Genomic DNA, 22465 nt, shown 5'->3' on the forward strand with positions numbered 1-22465 from the left:
GCATCGGAATTAAATACAAAAGGCACAATGCCGCCATAATTACAAGAATAGAGACTCTTCTTACAGACGGTGCTTTGAGCAATCCCTGTGAGACCAGCATTAGTTTCCGATACACCACTGCAGGTTCAATGTACTCCTTGGACCTTCACATTGAAGATGAAACACAGAAATAGCATCGGAATTAAATACAAAAGGCACAATGCCGCCATAATTACAAGAATAGAGACTCTTCTTACAGACGGTGCTTTGAGCATTCCCTGTGAGACCAGTATTAGTTTCCGATACACCACTGCAGGTTCAATGTATCCCTTGGACCATCACATTGACGATGAAACCCAGAAATCGCATCGGAATTAAATACAAAAGGCACAATGCCGCCTTAAGTTCAAGAATAGCGACTCTTCTTACAGTCGGTGCTTTAAGCATTCCCTGTGAGACCAGTATTAACTTCCGATACACCACTGCAGGTTCAAAGTATTGATTGGACCTTCATATTGACTATGAAACACTGAAATTACATCGGAATTAAATACATAAGGCACAATGCCACCTTAAGTGCAAAAGGAGTGCGACTTCTTAGATTCTGTGCTTTGATCCTTTCCTATGAGACCAGTATTAGTTTCCGATACACCACTGCAGGTTCAATGTATTACTTTTACATATACATTGACGATGAAACATTGAAATTACATAGGAAGTAAATACTAAAGGCACAATGCCACCTTAAGTGCAAAAGGAGTGAGATCTCTTAGAGTCTGTGCTTTGATCCTTTCCTATGAGACCAGTATTAGTTGCCGATACACCACTGCAGGTTCAAGGTATTCCTTGGACCTTCACATTGACTATGAAACACAGAAATCGCATCGGAATTAAATACAAAAGGCACAAGGCCGCCTTAAGTACAAGAATAGAGACTCTTCTTACATTCGGTGCTTTGACCATTCCCTGTGAGACCAGTATTAGTTTCCGATACTCCACTGCAGGTTCAAAGTATTCCTTGGACCTTCACATTGACTATGAAACACAGAAATCGCATCGGAATTAAATACAAAAGGCACAATGCCGCCTTAAGTACAAGAATAGAGACTCTTCTTACAGTCGGTGCTTTGAGCATTCCCTGTGAGACCAGTATTAGTATCCGATACACCACTGCAGGTTCAATGTATTCCTTGGACATACACATTGACGATGAAATACTGAAATTACATCGGAATTAAATACAAAAGGCACAATGCCGCCTTAAGTGCTAGAGGATTGAGGCTTCTTAGTGTCTGTGCCTTGATCCTTTCCTGTGAGACCAGTATTAGTTTCCGATACACCACTGCATGTTCAATCTATTCCTTGGACCTTCACATTGACGATGAAACATAGAATTCGCATCGGAACTAAATACAAAAGGCACAATGCCGCCTTAATTACAAGAATAGAGACTTCTCTTACAGTCGGTGCTTGAGCATTCCCTGTGAGACCAGTAATAGTTGCCGATACACCACAGCAGGTTCAATGTATTCCTTGGACCCTTACATTGACGATGAAACACAGAAATCGCATCGGAATTAAATACAAAAGGCACAATGCCGCCTTAAGTACAAGAATAGAGAAACTTCTCTCAGTCGGTGCTTTGAGCATTGCCTCTGAGAGCAATATTAGTTTCCGATACACCACTGCAGGTTCAAAGTATTCATTGGACCTTCACATTGACTATGAAACACAGAAATCGCATCGGAATTAAATACAAAAGGCACAAGGCCGCCATAAGTACAAGAATAGAGTCTCTTCTTACATTCGGTGGTTTGACCATTCCCTGTGAGACCAGTATTAGTTTCCGATACACCACTGCAGGTACAAAGTATTCCTTGGATATTCACAATGACTATGAAACACAGAAATCGCATCGGAATTAGATGCAAAAGGCACAAAGCCGCCTTAAGTACAAGAATAGAGACACTTCTCTCAGTCGGTGCTTTGAGCATTGCCTCTGAGACCAGTATTAGTTTCCGATACACCACTGCAGGTTCAAAGTATTCCTTGGACCTTCACACTGACTATGAAACACAGAAATCGCATCGGAATTAAATACAAAAGGCACAATGCCGGCTTAAGTACAAGAATAGAGACTCTTGTTACAGTCGGTGCGTTGAGTATGCCCTGTGAGACCAGGATTAGTTTCCGACACACCACTGCCGGTTCAATGTATTCCATGGACATACACAATGACGATGAAACACTGAAATTACATCGGAATTAAATACAAAAGACACAATGCTGCCTTAATGCAAGAAGAGTGAGACTTCTTAGAGTCCATTCTTTGATCCTTTCCTGTGAGACCAGTATTAGTTTCCGATTGCCCACTGCATGTTCAATATATTCCTTGGACCTTCACATTGACGATGAAACACAGTAATCGCATCGGAATTAAATACAAAAGGCACAATGCCCCCTTATTTACAAGAATAGAGACTCTTCTTACAGTCGGTGCTTTGAGCATTCCCTGTGAGACCAGTAATAGTTTCCGATACACCACTGCAGATTAAATATATTCCTTGGGCCTTCACAGTTACGATGAAACACAGAAATCGCATCCGAATTAATTAAAAAAGGCAAAATGCCGCCTTACGTACAAGAATAGAGACACTTCTTACAGTCGGTGCTTTGAGCATTGCCTCTGAGAGCTGTATTAGTTTCCGATACACCACTGCAGGTTCAAGGTGTTCCTTGGACCTTCACATTGACTATGAAACACAGAAATCGCATCGGATTTAAATACAAAAGGCACAATGCCGAATTAAGTACAAGAATAGAGACTCTTCTTACAGTCGGTGCTTTGAGCATCCCCTGTGTGACCAGTATTAGTTTCCGATACACCACTGCAGGTTCAATGTATTGCTTGGAGCTTAAAATTGACGATGAAACACAGATATCGCATCGTAATTAAATACAAAAGGCACAATGCCGCCTTAAGTAAAGGAGTAGAGACCCTTCTCACAGTTGGTGCTTTGTGCGTTCCCTGTGAGGCCAGTATTAATTTCCGATTCACCACTGCAGTTTCAATGTATTCCTTGTCATACACATTGACGATGAAACACTGAAATTACATCGGAATTAAATACAAAAGGCACAATGCCGCCTTAAGTGCAAAAATAGAGACTCTTCTTACAGTCGGTGCTTTGAGCATTCCCTGTGAGACCAGTATTAGTTTCCGATACACAACTGAAGTTTTAGTGTATTCTTTGGACCTTCACATTGACGATGAAACACAGAAATCGCATCGGAATTAAATACAAAAGGCACAATGCTGCCTTAAGTTTAAGAATAGAGATTCTTCTTACAGTTGGTGCTTTGAGCATTCCCTGTGAGACCAGTATTAGTTTCCGATACACCACTGCAGGTTCAATGTATTCCTTGGTACATCAAGTTGACGATGAAACACAGAAATCGCTTTGGAATTAAATACAAAAGGCACAATGCCGGCTTAAGTACAAGAGTACAGACTCTTCATACAGTCGGTGCTTTGAGCATTCCCTGTGAGACCAGTATTAGTTTCCGATACACCACTGCAGGTTCAATGTATTCCTTGGGCATGCACAATGACGATGAAACACTGAATTTACATCGGAATTAAATACAAAAGACAGAATGCCACCTTAATGCAAGAAGAGTAAGACTTCTTAGAGTCCATTCTTTGATCCTTTCCTGTGAGACCAGTATTAGTTTCGGATCACCACTGCAGGTTCAATGTCTTCCATGGACCTTCACATTGAAGATGAAACACAGAAATCGCATCGGAATTAATTACAAAAGGCTCAATGCCGCCTTAATTACAAGAATAGAGACTCGTCTTACAGTTCGTGCTTTGAGCATTCCCTGTGAGACCAGTATTAGTTTCCGATACACCGCTGCAGGGTCAATGTATTCCTTTGACTTTCACATTGACGATGAAACACAGAAATAGCATCGGAATTAAATACAAAAGGCACAATGCCGCCATAATTACAAGAATAGAGTCTCTTCTTACAGACGGTGCTTTGAGCATTCCCTGTGAGACCAGTATTAGTTTCCGATACACCACTGCAGGTTCAAAGTATTCCTTGGACCTTCACATAGACTATGAAACACTGAAATTACATCGGAATTAAATACATAAGGCACAATGCCACCTTAAGTGCAAAAGGAGTGCGACTTCTTAGAGTCTGTGCTTTGATCCTTTCATATGAGAACAGTATTAGTTTCCGATACACCACTGCAGGTTCAATGTATTCCTTTTACATACACATTGACGATGAAACACTGAAATTACATCGGAATTAAATACAAAAGTCACAATGCCACCTTAAGTGCAAAAGGAGTGAGACTTCTTAGAGTCTGTGCTTTGATCCTTTCCTATGAGACCAGTATTACTTTCCGATACACCACTGTAGGTTCAATGTATTCCTTGGACATTCACATTGATGACGAAACACTGAAATTACATCGCAAGTAAATACAAAAGGCACAATGCCATCTTAAGTGCAAAAGGATTGAGACTTCTTAGAGTCTGTGCTTTGATCCTTTCCTATGAGACCAGTATTAGTTGCCGATACACCACTGCAGATTCAAGGTGTTCCTTGGACCTTCACATTGACTATGAAACACAGAAATCGCATCGGAATTAAATACAAAAGGGACAAGGCCGCCTTAAGTACAAGAATAGAGACACTTCTTACAGTCGATGCTTTGAGCATTCCCTCTGAAAGCAGTATTAGTTTCCGATACACCACTGCAGGTTCAAAGTATTCCGTGGACCTTCACAGTGACTATGAAACACAGAAATCGCATTGGAATTAAATACAAAGGCACAATGCCGCCTTAAGTACAAGAATAGAGACTCTTGTTACATTCGGTGCTTTGAGCATTCCCTGTGAGACCACTATTAGTCTCCGATACACCACTGCAGGTTCAAAGTATTCGTTGGACCTTCACAGTGACTATGAAACACAGAAATCGCATCGGAATTAAATACAAAGGGCACAATGCCGCCTTAAGTACAAGAATAGAGACACTTCTTACAGTCGGTGCTTTGAGCATTCCCTCTGTGAGCAGTATTAGTTTCCGATACACCACTGCAGGTTCAAAGTATTCCTTGGACCTTTACATTGACTATGAAACACAGAAATCGCATCGGAATTAAATACAAAAGGCACAATGCCGGCTTATGTACAAGAATAGAGACTCTTCTTACAGATCGTGCTTTGAGCATTCCCTGTGAGACTAGTATTAGTTTCCGATACACCGCTGCAGGTTCAATGTATTCCTTTGACTTTCACATTGACGATGAAACACAGAAATCGCATCGGAATTAAATACAAAAGGCACAATGCCGCCTTAAGTACAAGAATAGAGACTCTTCTTACAGTCGGTGCTTTGAGCATTCCCTGTGAGACCGGTATTAGTTTCCGACACACCGCTGCAGGTTCAATGTATTCCTTGGACATACACAATGACGATGAAACACTGAAATTACATCGGAATTAAATACAAAAGACACAATGCCGCCATAATGCAAGAAGAGTGAGACTTCTTAGAGTCCTTTCTTTGATCCTTTCCTGTGAGACCAGTTTTAGTTTCCGATACACCACTGCAGATTCAATGTATTCCTTGGACCTTCACATAGACGATGAAACCCAGAAATCGCATCGGAATTAAATACAAAAGGCACAATGCCGCCTTAAGTACAAGAATAGAGACTCTTCTTACAGTCGGTGCTTTGAGCATTCCCTGAGAGACCGGTATTAGTTTCCGACACACCACTGCAGGGTCAATGTATTCCTTGGACATACACATTGACGATGAAACACTGAAATTACATCGAAATTAAATACAAAAGGCATAATGCCGCCTTAAGTGCAAGAGCAATGAGACTTCTTAGAGTCTGTGCTTTGATCCTATCCTGTGAGACCAGTATTAGTTTTCGATTCACCACTGTAGGTTCAATGTATTCCTTGGACATACACATTGACGATGAAACACTGATATTACATCGGAATTAAATACAAAAGGCACAATGCCGCCTTAAGCGCAAGAAGAGAGAGACTTCTTAGCATCTTTTCTTTGATCATTTAATGTGAGACCGGTATTAGTTTCCGATACACCACTGCAGGTTAAATGTATTCCTTGGAACTTCAAGTTGACGATGAAACACAGAAATCACATAGGAATTAAATACAAAAGGCAACAATGCCGCCTTAAGTACAAGAATAGAGAATCTTCTTACAGTCGGTGCTTTGAGCATTCACTGTGAGACCAGTATTAGTTTCCGATACACCACTGCAGGTTCAAAGTATTCCATGGATCTTCACATTGACGATGAAACACAGAAACTACATCAGAATTAAAAAAAAAAACAGAATGCCGCCTTAATGCAAGAAGAGTGAGACTTCTTAGGGTCCATTTTTTGATCCTTTCCTGTGAGACCAGTATTAGTTTCCGATACACCACCGCAGGTTCAATGTCTTCCTTGGACCTTCAAATTGAAGATGAAACACAGAAATCGCATCGGAATTACATTCAAATGGCGCAATGCCGACTTAATTACAAGAATAGAGACTCTTCTTAGAGTCGCTGCTTTGAGCAATCCCTGTGAGACCAGCATTAGTTTCCGATACACCACTGCAGTTTCAGTGTATTTCTTGGAACTTCACATTGACGATGAAACACATAAATCGCATCGGAATTAAATACAAAAGGCACAATTCCGCCTGAAGTACAAGAATAGAGACACTTCTTACAGTCGGTGCTTTGAGCATTCCCTCTGAGAGCAGTATTAGTTTCCGATACACCACTGCTGGTTCAAGGTATTCCTTGGACATTCACATTGACTATGAAACACAGAAATCGCATCGGAATTAAATGCAAAAGGCACAATGCCGCCTTAAGTACAAGAATAGAGACTCTTCTTACAGTCGGTGCTTTGAGCATTCCCTGTGAGACCAGTATTAGTTTCCGATACACCACTGCAGGTTCAAAGTATTCCTTGGACATACACAATGACGATGCAAACATTGAAATTACATCGAATTTAAATACAAAAGACACAATGCCGCCTTAATGCAAGAAGTGTGAGACTTCTAAGAATCCATTCTTTGATCCTTTACTGTGAGACCAGTATTAGTTTCCGATTCACCACTGTGGGTTCAATGTATTCCTTGGACATACACGTTGACGATGAAACACAGAAATTACATCGGAATTCAATACAAAAGGCACATTGCCGCCTTAAGTGCAAGAAGAGTGAGACTTCTTAGAGTCTGTGCTTTGGTCCTTTCCTGTGAGACGAGTATTAGTTTCCGATTCACCACTGCAGGCTCAATGTATTCCTTGGACATACTCATTGACGATGAAACACAGAACTTACATCGGAATTAAATACAAAAGGCACAATTCTGTCTTAAGTACAAGAATAGTGACTCTTCTTACAGTCTGTGATTAAGCATTCCCTGTGAGACAAGTATTAGATACCGAAGCACCAATGCAGGATTAATGTATCCCTTGGACCCACACATTGACGATGAAACACAGAAATTTCATTGGAATTAAATACAAAAGGCACGATGCCGCCTTAAGTGCAAGAAGAGTGAGACTTCTTAGAGTCTGTGCTTTGATCCTTTCCTGTGAAACCAGTATTAGTTTCCGATACACCACTGCCGGTTCAATGTATTCCTTGCATACACACATTGACAATGAAACACTGAAATTACATCGTAATTAAATACAAAAGGCACAATGCCGCCTTAAGTGCAAGAAGAGTGAGACTTCTTAGAGTCTGTTCTTTGATCCTTTCCTGTGAGCCCAGTATTAGTTTCCGATACACCACTGCAGGTTCAATGTATTCCTTGGAGCTTCACATTGACGATGAAACACAGAAATCGCATCGGAATTAAATATAAGAAGCACAATTCCGCGTAAAGTACAAGATCAGAGACTCTTCTACAGTCGGTGCCTTGAACACTCCCTGTGAGACCAGTATTAGTTTCCGATACACCACTGCAGGTTCAATGTATTCCTTGATCATACACATTTACGATGAAACACACAAATTACATCGGAATTAAATACAAAAGGCACAATGCCGCCTTAAGTGCTAGAAGAGTGAGACTTCTTAGTGTCTGTGCTTTGATCCTTTCCTGTGAGACCAGTATTAGTTTCCGATTCACCACTGCAGGCACAATGTATTCCTTGGACCTAGTCATTGACGATGAAACACAGAACTTACATCGGAAATAAATACAAAAGGCACAATTCCGTCTTAAGTACAAGAATAGTGTCTCTTCTACATTCTGTCCCTTGAACACACCCTGTGTTACCAGTATTAGTTTCCGATGCACCACTGGAGGTTCAATGTATTCCTTGGACCTAAACATTGACGACGAAGCACAGAAATTACATCGGAATTAAATACAAAAAGCACAATGCCGTATTTAGTGCAACATGAGTGAGACTTCTTAGTATCTGTGCTTTGATCCTTTAATGTGAGACCCGGATTAGTTTCCGATACACCACTGCAGGTTGAATGTATTCCTTGGACTTTCACATTGACGATGAAACACAGAAATCGCATCGGAATTAAATACAAAAGGCACAATGCCGCCGTAAGTACAAGAATAGAGTCTCTTCTTACAGTCGGTGCTTTGAGCATTCCCTGTGGGACCAGTATTAGTTTCCGATACACCACTGCAGGTTCAATGTATTCCTTGGACCTCCACATTGACGATGAAACACAGAAATCACATCGGAATTAAATGCATGAAACACAATGCCGCATAAAGTACAAGATCAAAGACTCTTCAACAGTCTGTGCCTTGAACACTCTCTGTGAGACCAGTATTAGTTTCCGATACACCACTGCAGACTCAATGTATTCCTTGGACATACACAATGACGATGAAACACTGAAATTACATCGGAATTGAATACAAAAGAATCATTGCCGGCTTAAGTACAAGAATAGAGACTCTTCTTACAGTTAGTGCTTTGAGCATTCCTTGTGAGACCAGTATTAGTTTCCGATACACCACTGCAGGTTCTAATATTTCCTTGCACCTTCACATTGACTATGACACACAGAAATCGCATCGGAATTAAATACAAAAGACGCAACGCAGCCTTAAGTACAAGAATAGAGACACTTCTTACAAGCGGTGCTTTGAGCATTCCCTCCGAGAGCAGTATTAGTTTCCGATACACCACTGCAGGTTCAAGGTATTCCTTGGACCTTTACATTGACTATGAAACAGAGATATCGCATCGGAATTAAATACCAAAGACACAATGCCGCCATAAGTACAAGAATAGAGACACTTCGTACAAGCGGTGCTTTGAGCATTCCCTCCGAGATCAGTATTAGTTTCCGATACACCACTGCAGGTTCAATGTATTCCTTGGACATACACATTGACGTTGAAACACTGAAATTACATCGAAATTAAATACAAATGGCACGATGCCGCCTTAAGTGCAAGAAGAGTGAGACTTCTTAGAGTCCATTCTTTGATCCTTACCTGTAAGACCAGTATTAGCTTCCGATACACCACTGCAGGTTCAAAGTACTCCTTGGACCTTCACAGTATCTATGAAACACAGAAATCGCATCGGAATTAAATTCAAAAGGCACAATGCCGGCTTAAGTACAAGAATAGAGACTCTTCTTACAGTTAGTGCTTTAAACATTCCTTGTGAGACCAGTATTAGTTTCCGATACACCACTGCAGGTTCAGTGTATTCCTTGGACCTTCACATTGACGATGAAACACAGAAATCGCATCGGAATTAAATACAAGAAGCACAAAGCCGCTTAAAGTACAAGATCAGAGATTCTTCTACAGTCTGTGCCTTGAACACGCCCTGTGTGACCAGTATTAGTTTCCGATGCACCACTGGAGGTTCAATGTATTCCTTGGACCTAAACATTGACGATGAAACACAGAAATTACATCGGAATTAAATACAAAAGGCACAATGAAGCCTTTAGTGCAAGATGAGTGAGACTTCTTACAGTCGGTGATTTGAGCTTTCCCTGTGAGACCAGTATTAGATTCCGATACACCACTGCAGACTCAATGTAGTCCTTGGACCTACACATTGACGATGAAACACTGAAATTACATCGGAATTAAATACAAACGGCACAATGCCGCTTTAAGAGCAAGAAGAGTGAGACTTCTTAGAGGCTGTGATTTGATCCTTTAATGTGAGACCAGTATTAGTTTCCGATACACCACTGCAGGTAGAATGTATTCCTTGGACCTTCACATTGACGATGAAACACAGAAATCGCATCGGAATTAAATACAAATAGCACAATGCCGCCGTAAGTACAAGAATAGAGCCTCTTCTTACAGTCGGTGCTTTGAGGATTCCCTGTGAGACCAGTATTAGTTTCCGATACACCACTGCAGGTTCAATGTATTGCTTGGACCTTCACATTGACGATGAAACACAGAAATCACATCGGAATTAAATACATGAAGCACAATGCCGCGTAAAGTACAAGATCAGAGACTCTTCAACAGTCTGTGCCTTGGACACTCTCTGTGTGACCAGTATTAGTTTCCCCTAAACCACTGCAGGTTCAATGTATTCCTTGGACCTTCAGATTGACTATGAAGCACAGAAATCGCATCGGAATTAAATACAAAAGGCACAATGCCGCCTTCAGTACAAGAATAGAGACTCTTCTTACAGTTAGTGCTTTGAGCATTGCTTGTGACACCAGTATTAGTTTCCCATACACCACTGCAGGTTCAATGTATTCCTTGGACCTTCACATTGACGATGAAACACAGAAATCGCATCGGAATTAAATACAAGAAGCACAATGCCGCTTAAAGTAGAAGATTAGAGATTCTTCTACAGTCTGTGCCTTGAACACTCCCTGTGAGACCAGTATTAGTTTCCGATACACCACTGCAGGTTCAATGTACTCCTTGGACATTCACATTGACGATTAAACACAGATATCGCATCGGAATTAAATACAAAAGGCACAATGCCGCCTTAAGTACAGGTATAGAGACTCTTCTTACAGTTGGTGCCTTGAGCATTCCCTGTGAGACCAGTATTAGTTTCCGATACACCATTGCAGGTTCAAAGTATTCCTTGGACCTTCACATTGACTATGAAACACAGAACTCGCATCGGAATTAAATACAAGAAGCACAATGCCGCGTAAAGTACAAGATCAGAGACTCATCTACAGTCTGTGCCTGGAACACTCCCTGTGAGACCAGTATTAGTTTCCGATACAACACTGCAGACTCAATGTATTCCTTGGACCTACACATTGACGATGAAACACTGAAATTACATCGGAATTAAATACAAACGGCACTATGCCGCATTAAGAGCAAGAATAGTGAGACTTCTTAGAGGCTGTGATTTGATCCTTTAATGTGAGACCAGTATTAGTTTCCGGTACACCACTGCAGGTTCAATGTATTAATTGGACCTTCACGCTGACGATGTAACACAGAAATTGCATCGTAATTAAATACAAAAGCAATAATGCCGCCTTATGTACAAGAAGAGAGACTCTTCTAAGAGTCTATACTTTGACCGTTTTCTGTGAGACCACTACTAGAATCCGATGCACAACTGTAGGTTTAATGCATAACTCGGACCTTCACATTGACGCTGAAACAAAGAAATTGCATCGGAATTAAATACAAAAGGCACACTGCCGCCTTAAGTACAAGAATAGAGACTCTTCTTACAGTCGGTTCTTTGAGCATTCCCTGTGAGACCAGTATTAGTTTCCGATACACCACTGCTGGTTCGACGTATTCCTTGGACATACACATTGACGATGAAACATTGAAATTACATCGGAATTAAATACAAAAGGAACAATGCCGCCTCAAGTACAAGAATAGAGTCTATTCTTACAGTCGGTGCCTTGAGCATTCCCTGTGAGACCAGTATTAGTTTCCGATACACCACTGCAGGTTCAATGTATTCCTTGGACCTTCACATTGACGATGAAACAAAGAAATCGCATCGGAATTATACACAAAAGGCACAATGTCGCCTTAAGTTCAAGAATAGAGACTCTTCTTATCGTCGGTGCTATGAGCATTCCCTGTGAGACCAGTATTAGTTTGAGATACACCACTGCAGGTTCAAAGTGTTCCTTGGACCTTCACATTGATGATGAAACACAGAAATCACATCGGAATTAAATACATAAGGCACAATGCCGCCTTAAGTAAAAGAATAAAGACTCTTCTTACAGTCGGTACTTTGAGGATTCCCTGTGAGACCAGTATTAGTTTCCGATACACCACTGCAGGTTCAATGTATTCCTTGGACCTTCACATTGACGAAGAAATACAGTAATTTCATCGGAATTAAATACAAAAGGCACAATGCCGCCTTAATTGGAAGAATAGAGACTCTTCTTACAGTCGGTGCTTTGAGCATTCCCTGTGAGACCAGTATTAGTTTGTGATAGACCACTGCCGGTTCAATCTATCCTTTGGATTTTCAAATTGACGAAGTAACACAGAAATCGCTTCGGAGTAAATTACAAAAGGCAAAATGCCGCCTTAAATACAAGAATAGAAACTCTTCTCCCAGTCGGCGCTTTGAGCATTCCCTGTGAGACCAGTATTAGATTCCGATACACCACTACAAGTTCAATGTATTCCTTGGACCTTCACATTGACGATGAAACACAGAAATTGCATCGGAATTAAATACAAAAGCACAATGCCGCCGTAAGTACAAGAATTGTGACTCTTCTTACGGTCGGTTCTTTAAGCATTACTGTGAGACCAGTGTTAGTTTCCGATACACCACTGCAGGATCAATGTATTCCCTGGACCTTCACATTGACGATGAAACACAGAAATCGCATCTCAATTAAATACAAAAGACACAATGCCGCCCTAAGTACAAGAATAGAGACTCTTCTTACAGTCTGTGATTTGAGCATTCCCTGTGAGACCAGTATTAGTTTCCGATTCACCACTGCAGGTTCAAAGTATTCCTTGGACCTTCACATTGACGATGAAACACAGGAATCGCATCGGAATTGAATACAAAAGGCACAATGTAGCCTTAAGTACAGGAATAGAGACTGTTCTTACAGTCGGTGCTTTGAGCATTCCCTGTGAGACCAGTATTAGTTTCCGATACACCACTGCTGGTTCGACGAATTCCTTGGACATACACATTGACGATGAAACACTGAAATTACATCGGAATTAAATACAAAAGGAACAATGCCGCCTCAAGTACAAGAATAGAGTCTATTCTTACAGTCGGTGCCTTGAGAATTCCCTGTGAGACCAGTATTAGTTTCCGATACACGACTGCAGGTTCAATGTATTCCTTGGACCTTCACATTATCGATGAGACACAGAAGTTACATCGGAATTATATACAAAAGGCACAATGCCGCCTTAAGTACACGAATAGAGACTCTTCTTACAGTCGGTGCTTTGAGAATTCCCTGTGAGACCCGTATTAGACTCCGATACACCACTGCTGGTTCAATGTATTCCTTGGACATTCACATTGTCGATGAAACTCTGAAATTACATCGGAATTAAATACAAAAGGCATAATGCCGCCTTAAGTGCAAAAAGAGGGAGACTTTATAGTCTGTGATTTGATCCTTTCCTGTGAGACCATTATTAGCTTCCGATACATCACTGCAGGTTCAATGTATTCCTTGGACCTTCACATTGGCGGTGAAACACAGATATCGCATCGGAATTAAATACAAAATGCACAATGTCGCCTTAAGTGCAAGAATAGAGACTCTTCTTACCGTCGGTGCTTTGAGCATTCCTCGTGAGACCAGTATTAGTTTTTGATAGACCAATGCCGGTTCAATCTATTCCTAGGACATTCACATTGACGAAAAAACACAGAAATCGCATCGGAGTTAAATACAAAAGGCCAAATGCCGCCTTAAATACAAGAAGACAGACTCTTCTTACAGTCGGTGCTTTGAGCATTTCCTGTGAGACCAGTATTAGTTTCCGATACACCACTGCAGGTTCAATGTATTCTTTGGACCTTCACATTGACGATGAAACACAGAAATCGCATCGGAATTAAAAACAAAAGGCACAATGTCGCCTTAAGTTCAAGAATAGAGACTCTTCTTACCGTCGGTGCTTTGACCATTCCCTGTGAGACCAGTATTAGTTTCAGATACACCACTGCAGGTTCAAAGTATTCCTTGGACCTTCACATTGATGATGAAACACAGAAAACACATCGGAATTAAATACAAAAGGCACAATGCCGCCTTAAGTAAAAGAATAAAGACTCTTCTTACAGTCGGTGCTTTGAATATTCCCTGTGAGACCAGTATTAGTTTCCGATACACCACTGCAGGATCAATGTATTCCTTGGACCTTCACATTGACGATGAAATACAGTAATTACATCGGAATTAAATACAAAAGGCACAATGCCGCCTTAATTGCAAGAATAGAGACTCTTCTTACAGTCGGTGCTTTGAGCATTCCCTGTGAGACCAGTATTAGTTTCCGATACACCACTGCAGGTTCAATGTATTCCTTGGTCCTTCACATTGACGATGAAACACAGAAATCGCATCGGATTTAAATACAAAAATCACAATGCCGCCTTAAGTACAAGAATAGAGACTCTTCTTACAGTCGCTGCTTTGAGCATTTGCTGTGAGACCAGTATTAGTTTCTGATACACCACTGCAGGTTCAATGTACTTCTTGGACCTTCACATTGTAGATGAAACACAGAAATTGCTTCGGAATTAAATACAAAAGGCACAATGCCGTCTCAAGTTCGAAAATAGAGACTCATTTTACAGTCGGTGCTTTGAGCATTCCCTGTGAGCTCAATATTAATTTCCGATACACCACTGCCGGTTCAATGTATTTCTTGGACCTTCACATTGACGATGAAACACAGAAGTCGCATCGGAATTAAATTCAAAAGGCACAATGCCGTCTTAAGTACAAGAATGGAGACTCTTCTTACAGTCGGTGCTTTGAGCATTCCCTGTGAGACCAGTATTAGTTTCCGATACACCACTGCCGGTTCAATGTATTCCTTGGACATACACATTGACGATGAAAGACTGTAATTGCATCCGAATTAAATACAAAAGGCACAATGCTGACTTAAGTTCATGGATAGAGAATCATCTTACAGTCGGTGCTTTGAGAAATCACTGTGAGACCAGTATTAGTTTACGATATACCACTGCGGGTTCATTGTATTCCCTGCACCTTCACATTGACGATGAAACACTGAAATTACATCGGAATTAAATACAAAGGGCACCATGCCGCCTTAAGTGCAAGAAGAGTGAGACTTCTTTGTCTGTGCTTTTGATCTTTTCCTGTTAGACCAGTATTAGCTTCCGATACACCACTGCAGGTTCAATGTATTCCTTGGACCTTCACATTGGCGATGAAACATAGGAAACGCATCGGAATTAAATACAAAAGGCACAATGTCGCTTTAAGTACAAGAATAGGGACTCTTCTTACAGTCGGTGCTTTGAGCATTCCCTGTGAGACCAGTATTAGTTTCCTATACACCACTGCAGGTTCAATGTATTCCTTGGACATACACATTGACGATGAAACACAGAAATCGCATCGGAATTAAATACAAAAGGCACAATGTCGCCTTAAGTACTAGAAAAGAGACTCTTCTTACAGTCGGTGCGTTGAGTATTCCCTGTGAGCCCAGTATTAGTTTCCGATACACCACTGCAGGTTCAATGTATTCCTTGGTCCTTCACATTGACGATGAAACACAGAAATTACATCGGAATTAAATACAAAAGGCACGATGCCGCCTTAAGTGCATGAATAGAGATTTTTCTTACAGTCGGTGCTTTGAGCATTCCCTGTGAGACCAGTATTAGTTTCTGATAGACCACTGCCGGTTCAATCTATTCCTAGGACTTTCACATTGACGAAGAAACACAGAAATCGCATCGGAATGAAATACAAAAAGCACAATGTCGCCATAAGTACAAGAATAGGGACTCTTCTTACAGTCGGTGCTTTGAGCATTTCCTGTGAGACCAGTATTAGTTTCCCGTACACCACTGCAGGTTCAATGTATTCCTTGGACATACACATTGACGATGAAACACTGAAATTACATCGGAATTAAATACAAAAGGCACAATGCCGCCCTAAGTACAAGAATAGAGACTCTTCTTACAGTCGGTGCTTTGAGCATTCCCTGTGAGACCAGTATTAGTTTCCGATACACCACTGCAAGTTCAATGTATTCCTTGAACCTTCACATTGACGATGAAACACAGTTTTTACATCGGAATTAAATACAAAAGGCACAAAGCCGCCTTAATTGCAAGAATAGAGACTCTTCTTACAGTTGGTGCTTTGAGCATTCCCTGTGGGACCAGTATTAGTTTCTGATAGACCACTGCCGGTTCAATTTATTCTTAGGATTTTCACATTGACGAAGTGACACAGAAATCGCATCGGAGTTAATTACAAAAGGCAAAATGCCGCCTTAAATATAAGAATAGAGACTCTTCTTACAGTCGGTGCTTTGAGCATTCCCTGTGATCCCAGTATTAGTTTCTGATACACCACTGCTAGTATAATGTATTCCTTGGACATACACATTGACGATGAAACACTGTAATTGCATCGGAATTAAATACAAAAGGCACAATGCTGACTTAAGTATATGAATAGAGAATCATCTTACAGTCGGTGCTTTGAGATATCCCTGTGAGACCAGTATTAGTTTCTGATACACCACTGCGGGTTTATTGTATTCCCTGGACCTTCACATTGACGATGAAACACAGAAATCCCATCGGAAATAAATACAAAAGGCACAATGTCGCCTTAACAACAAGAAAAGAGACTCTTCTTACAGTCGGTGCGTTGAGCATTCCCTGTGAGCCCAGTATTAGTTTCCGATACACCACTGCAGGTTCAATGTATTCCTTGGTCCTTCACATTGTCGATAAAACACAGAAATTACATCGGAATTAAATACAAAAGGCACGATGCCGCCTTAAGTGCATGAATAGAGACTTTTCTTACAGTCGGTGCTTTGAGCATTCCCTGTGAGACCAGTATTAGTTTCTGATAGACCACTGCCGGTTCAATCAATTCCTTGGACATACATATTGACGATGAAACACTGAAATTACATCCGAATTAAATACAAAAGGCACAATGCCACTTTCAGTGCAAGAAGAGTGAGACTTCTTAGAGTCTGTGCTTTGATCCTTTCCTGTGAGACCAGTATTAGTTTCCGAAACACTACTGCAGGTTCAATGTAATACTTGGACCTTAGCATTGATGATGAAACACAGAAATTACATCGGAATTAAATTCAAAAGCCACAATTCCGCCTTAAGTACAAGAATAGAGACTCTTCTTGCAGTCGGTGCTTTGAGCATTCCCTGTGAGACCAGTATTAGTTTCCGATACACCACTGCAGGTTCAAGGTATTCCTTGGACCTTCACATTGACGATGAAACACAGAAATCGCATCGGAATGAAATACAAAAATCACAATGTCACCTTATGTACAAGAATACAGACTCTTCTTACAGTCGGTGTTTTTAACATTCTCTGTGAGACCAGTGTTAGATTCCGATACACCACTGCAGGTTCAATGTATTCCTTGGACATACACATTGACGATGAAACACTGAAATTACATCGGAATTAAATACAAAAGGCACTATGCCGCCTTAAGTGCAGGACGAGTGTGACTTCTTAGAGTCTGTGCTTTGATCCTTCCCTGTGAGACCAGTATTAGTTTCCGATACACCACTGCAGGTTCAATGTATTCCTCGGACCTTCACATTGACGATGAAACACAGAAATCGCAACGGATTTAAATACAAAAGTCACAATGCCGCCTTAAGTACAAGAATAGAGACTCTTCTTACAGTCGGTGCATTGAGCATTCCCTGTGAGACCAGTATTAGTTTACAATACACCACTGCAGGTTCAATGTATTCCTTGGACCTTCACATTGACGATAAAACACAGAAATCGCATCGCAATTACACACAAAAAGCACAACGCCGCCTTAAGTACAAGATTAGAGACTCTTCTTACAGTGGGTGCTTTGATCCTTCCCTGTGAGACCAGTATTAGTTTCCGATACACCACTGCAGGTTCAATGTATTCCTCGGACCTTCACATTGACGATGAAACACAGAAATCGCAACGGATTTAAATACAAAAGTCACAATGCCGCCTTAAGTACAAGAATAGAGACTCTTCTTACAGTCGGTGCTTTGAGCATTCCCTGTGAGACCAGTATTAGTTTCCGATACACCACTGCAGGTTCAATGTATTCCCTGGACCATCACATTGACGATGAAACACAGAAATCGCATCTCAATTAAATACAAAAGACACAATGCCGCCCTAAGTACAAGAATAGAGACTCTTCTTACAGTCGGTGCTTTGAGCATTCCCTGTGAGACCAGTATTAGTTTCCGATACACCACTGCAGGTTCAATGTATTCCTTGGACATACACATTGACGATGAAGCACTGAAATTACATCGGAATTAAATACAAAAGGCACTATGCCGCCTTAAGTGCAGGACGAGTGTGACTTCTTAGAGTCTGTGCTTTGATCCTTCCCTGTGAGACCAGTATTAGTTTCCGATACACCACTGCAGGTTCAATGTATTCCTTGGACCTTCACATTGACGATGAAACACAGAAATCGCATCAGAATTAAATACAAAAGGCACAATGCCGCCTTAAGTACAAGAATAGAGACTCTTCTTACAGTCGGTGCTTTGAGCATTCCCTGTGAGACCAGTGTTAGTTTCCGATACACCACTGCAGGTTCAACGTACTCCTTGGACCTTCACATTGTAGATGAGACACAGAAATTGCATCATAATTAAATACAAAAGGCACAATGCCGCCTCAAGTTCGAGAATAGAGACTCATTTTACAGTCGGTGCTTTGAGCATTCCCTGTGAGCTCATTATTAATTTCCGATACACCACTGCAGGTTCAATGTATTTCTTGGACCTTCACATTGACGATGAAAAACAGAAGTCGCATCGGAATTAAATACAAAAGGCACAATGCCGTCTTAAGTACAAGAATGGAGACTCTTCTTACAATCGGGGCTCTGAGCATTCCCTTTGAGACCAGTATTAGTTTCCGATACACCACTGCCGGTTCAATGTATTCCTAGGACATACACATTGACGATGAAACACTGTAATTGCATCGGAATTAAACACAAAAGGCACAATGCTGACTTAAGGGGATACGGAATCGGATTTTGGGTTAAAAAATCGAATTTTTTTTTTATTGGCGTATTATATTCTGCCATGTTTCCTCTTTAAAATGACGTATCATACATAGCTCTACTACAATTATAACTATTTTATTTTTATATATTTGTGAGAACGGGTATTGCGCTTTAGTTATACACGTCTCTCGTGGCTGACCATGAACTTTTTGGCAGTACCTTTAAAGTGACATGAATTCAAATATCCCGGTTTCCAGCGACTATTAATACACTAGTTGCCCGAAAATGTTTCTCTCTGGTTTCCTCAAGTTACTCTTTGACTTTGTGGCGGGACTGTTTTGTAAACAGTGTGATATAAGAAAGTAGTTGTTGTTGAGTTATTTCGTATTTAGTGCTTCATTTTTCGCAGTGAAAATGCCTAGAGCTAAAGCAAAAGTATTTAAAAAGCGTGTGAACTGGCAAAAGAAAAGAAATAATGATTCATTAGCAAAGCAAAGCAGTTCATCATCATCACTGTTGGAAAATGTGAATCCACTTATTACTGATTTGCCGAACGAACTTACACCAAATGAAAACAGTGCTTCTCATAAAAAACTAAGAGATTTGGAAGAGAAATATAATTTACTTGATAGAAGGAATGAAGTTTTTGAACTCATTGATACGAATATATTGTGTGAAGCTCTTGAAAACAGTTTGTGCTGCAAAAAATGTCATGGAAACGTTTCTCTGAAAGTAGAATCCCATGTTGGCCTGGCTGCCCAGTTTAATTTAATATGCAGTGTTTGTAAATACAGCTGTAAGTTTCCAAGTTCGGTTTCAGTAACTGTAAATAATGGATACAAAAAAACTGAACTTTATAGTGTAAATATTAGGTTAGTTTATGGATTGCGAGCAATTGGTAAGGGCAAAGCAGCTGGTGATATGCTATGTGGTGTTCTAAATCTTCCAAGTGCACCTTCAAAGTTTGAAGCTTACAATTATGTACTAGGATCTGCAGTTGAAGATGTAGCACAGAAGTCAATGCAGGTTGCTGTGGAAGAAGCAGTGGAAGAAAATGACGGCAGTCGTGACCTCACAGTGGCGTTTGATGGCACGTGGCAGAAAAGGGGCCACACCTCCAACAATGGTGTTGTAACAGCAACTAGTGTTGATACTGGCAAGGTTATTGATGTTGCAATAATGTCTAAATACTGTAGGTGCACAGGCAGGCTGAAAAATGAACACAGTGATGACTGTATTGCTAATTATTATGGTAGTAGTGGTTGCATGGAGGTTGCTGGGGTGAAGAAAATTTTTCATCGCTCTTCACAGTGGTATAATGTTCGCTATGTCAAATATCTGGGAGATGGTGACTCTAAAGCATTCAAAGAAGTTTTGGAAAGCAAACCATATGGGAACAGTGTAAATATAAGCAAACTTGAATGTATAGGACATGTGCAGAAGAGAATGGGTGCCAGGCTGAGAAGGTTAAAATCAGTTATGAAAGGGAAAAAACTAGATGATGGGAAAACCTTGGATGGCAGAGGAAGATTGACTGATTCCATAATAGACCACATTCAGAACTGCTATGGTCTTGCAATCAGGCAAAATACAGGCAATCTTGAAGAAATGAGGAGAGCTATATGGGCTTTATATTTCCACACCACATCCACGGATGAGCATCCACAACATGGTTTGTGCCCCAAAGGTGAAAACAGCTGGTGTAAATACAATAGGGGACTAACAACAGGAGAGAAATACATTCACCACCACAGTCTACCATCAGCCATCATGGCAGAAATAAAGCCCATTTTCAGAGATCTGGCTGACAGAAGTCTTCTGATGAAATGTCTTCACGGAAAAACGCAGAACCCCAACGAGTGCTTGAATAGTGTGATATGGTATCGTCTCCCAAAAACAGTGTTTGTCGGAATTAATAGACTACATTTTGGTGTGTATGATGCTGTGGCAACCTTCAATCTTGGAAATATAACTAAATGCCAGGTCCTTCAAAAGTTGGGTATGTGTGTTGGTTCCCGTACGGTACGTGCTATGTTCTTTTCAGATCAGCACAGACTAAGGCATGCTGATAATATAATCAAGACATTAGTGAAAAAAGCAAGACAGGTGCAGAGGGGTGCCAAAAGAAGACTTGAAGATGATTATGAAGACTGTGAAGGGGGTATTAGCTACGGATCAGGAATGTTTTAATCTTCTTTCTCCGTTTCCCGTAAGTTTACTTTTTACTTCATCTAGGAACATTATCTCAGGTACTGGTCAACCTAGAAGTCTGAAATTTTTATGACGTAGTGACATAGGTCCCTATTACATACTGAAACAACGATTTTTTAATTACTTGATTTACAAAAGACTTAGGGGTGATAGTCTAGTAAAAAGCGATGGAAAAAATTTACTTAAAAATAAATGTACAATATCTCTGTAAGAAAATACTTTGACAATAAACTGTTGTTTCAGTATTGTTGTAACATATGAATGCACATACAGTAAAATTTTTACCTCTCTGTCTCCAGTAGTTTGTGAGAAAATGTTCCCTATAGTAGGCATATATTAACATTGCGGGGATAGGTGATTCCGTATCCCCTTAAGTAAGTGAATAGAGAATCGTCTTACAGTCGGTGCTTTGAGAAATCCCTGTGAGACCAGTATTAGTTTCCGATACACCACTGCGGGTTCATTGTATTCCCTGGACCTTTACATTGACGATGAAACACTGAAATCGCATCGGAATGAAATACAAAAATCACAATGTCACCTTATGTACAAGAATACAGACTCTTCTTACAGTCGGTGTTTTGAGCATTCTCTGTGAGATCAGTTTAAGTTTCCGATACACCACTGCAGGTTCAATGTATTCCTTGGACCTTCACATTGACGATGAAACACAGAAATCGCATACGAATTTAATACAAAAGGCACAATGCCGCCTTAAATACAAGAATAGAGACTCTTCTTACAGTCGGTGCTTTGAGCATTAACTGTGAGATCAGTATTAGTTTTACGATACACCACTGCAGGTTCAATGTATTCCTTGGACCATCACATTGACGATGAAACACAGAAATCGCGTCGGAATTGAATACAAAAGGCACAATGCCGCCTTAAGTACAAGAATAGAGGCTCTTCTTACAGTCGGTGCTCTTAGCATTCCCTTTGAGACCAGTATTAGTTTCCTGTGGTGTCACCGCCAGACACCA

The sequence above is a fragment of the Schistocerca americana genome, chromosome 5, assembly GCF_021461395.2.
Source record: "Schistocerca americana isolate TAMUIC-IGC-003095 chromosome 5, iqSchAmer2.1, whole genome shotgun sequence".
In the NCBI taxonomy this organism is placed as follows: Eukaryota; Metazoa; Arthropoda; class Insecta; order Orthoptera; family Acrididae; genus Schistocerca; species Schistocerca americana.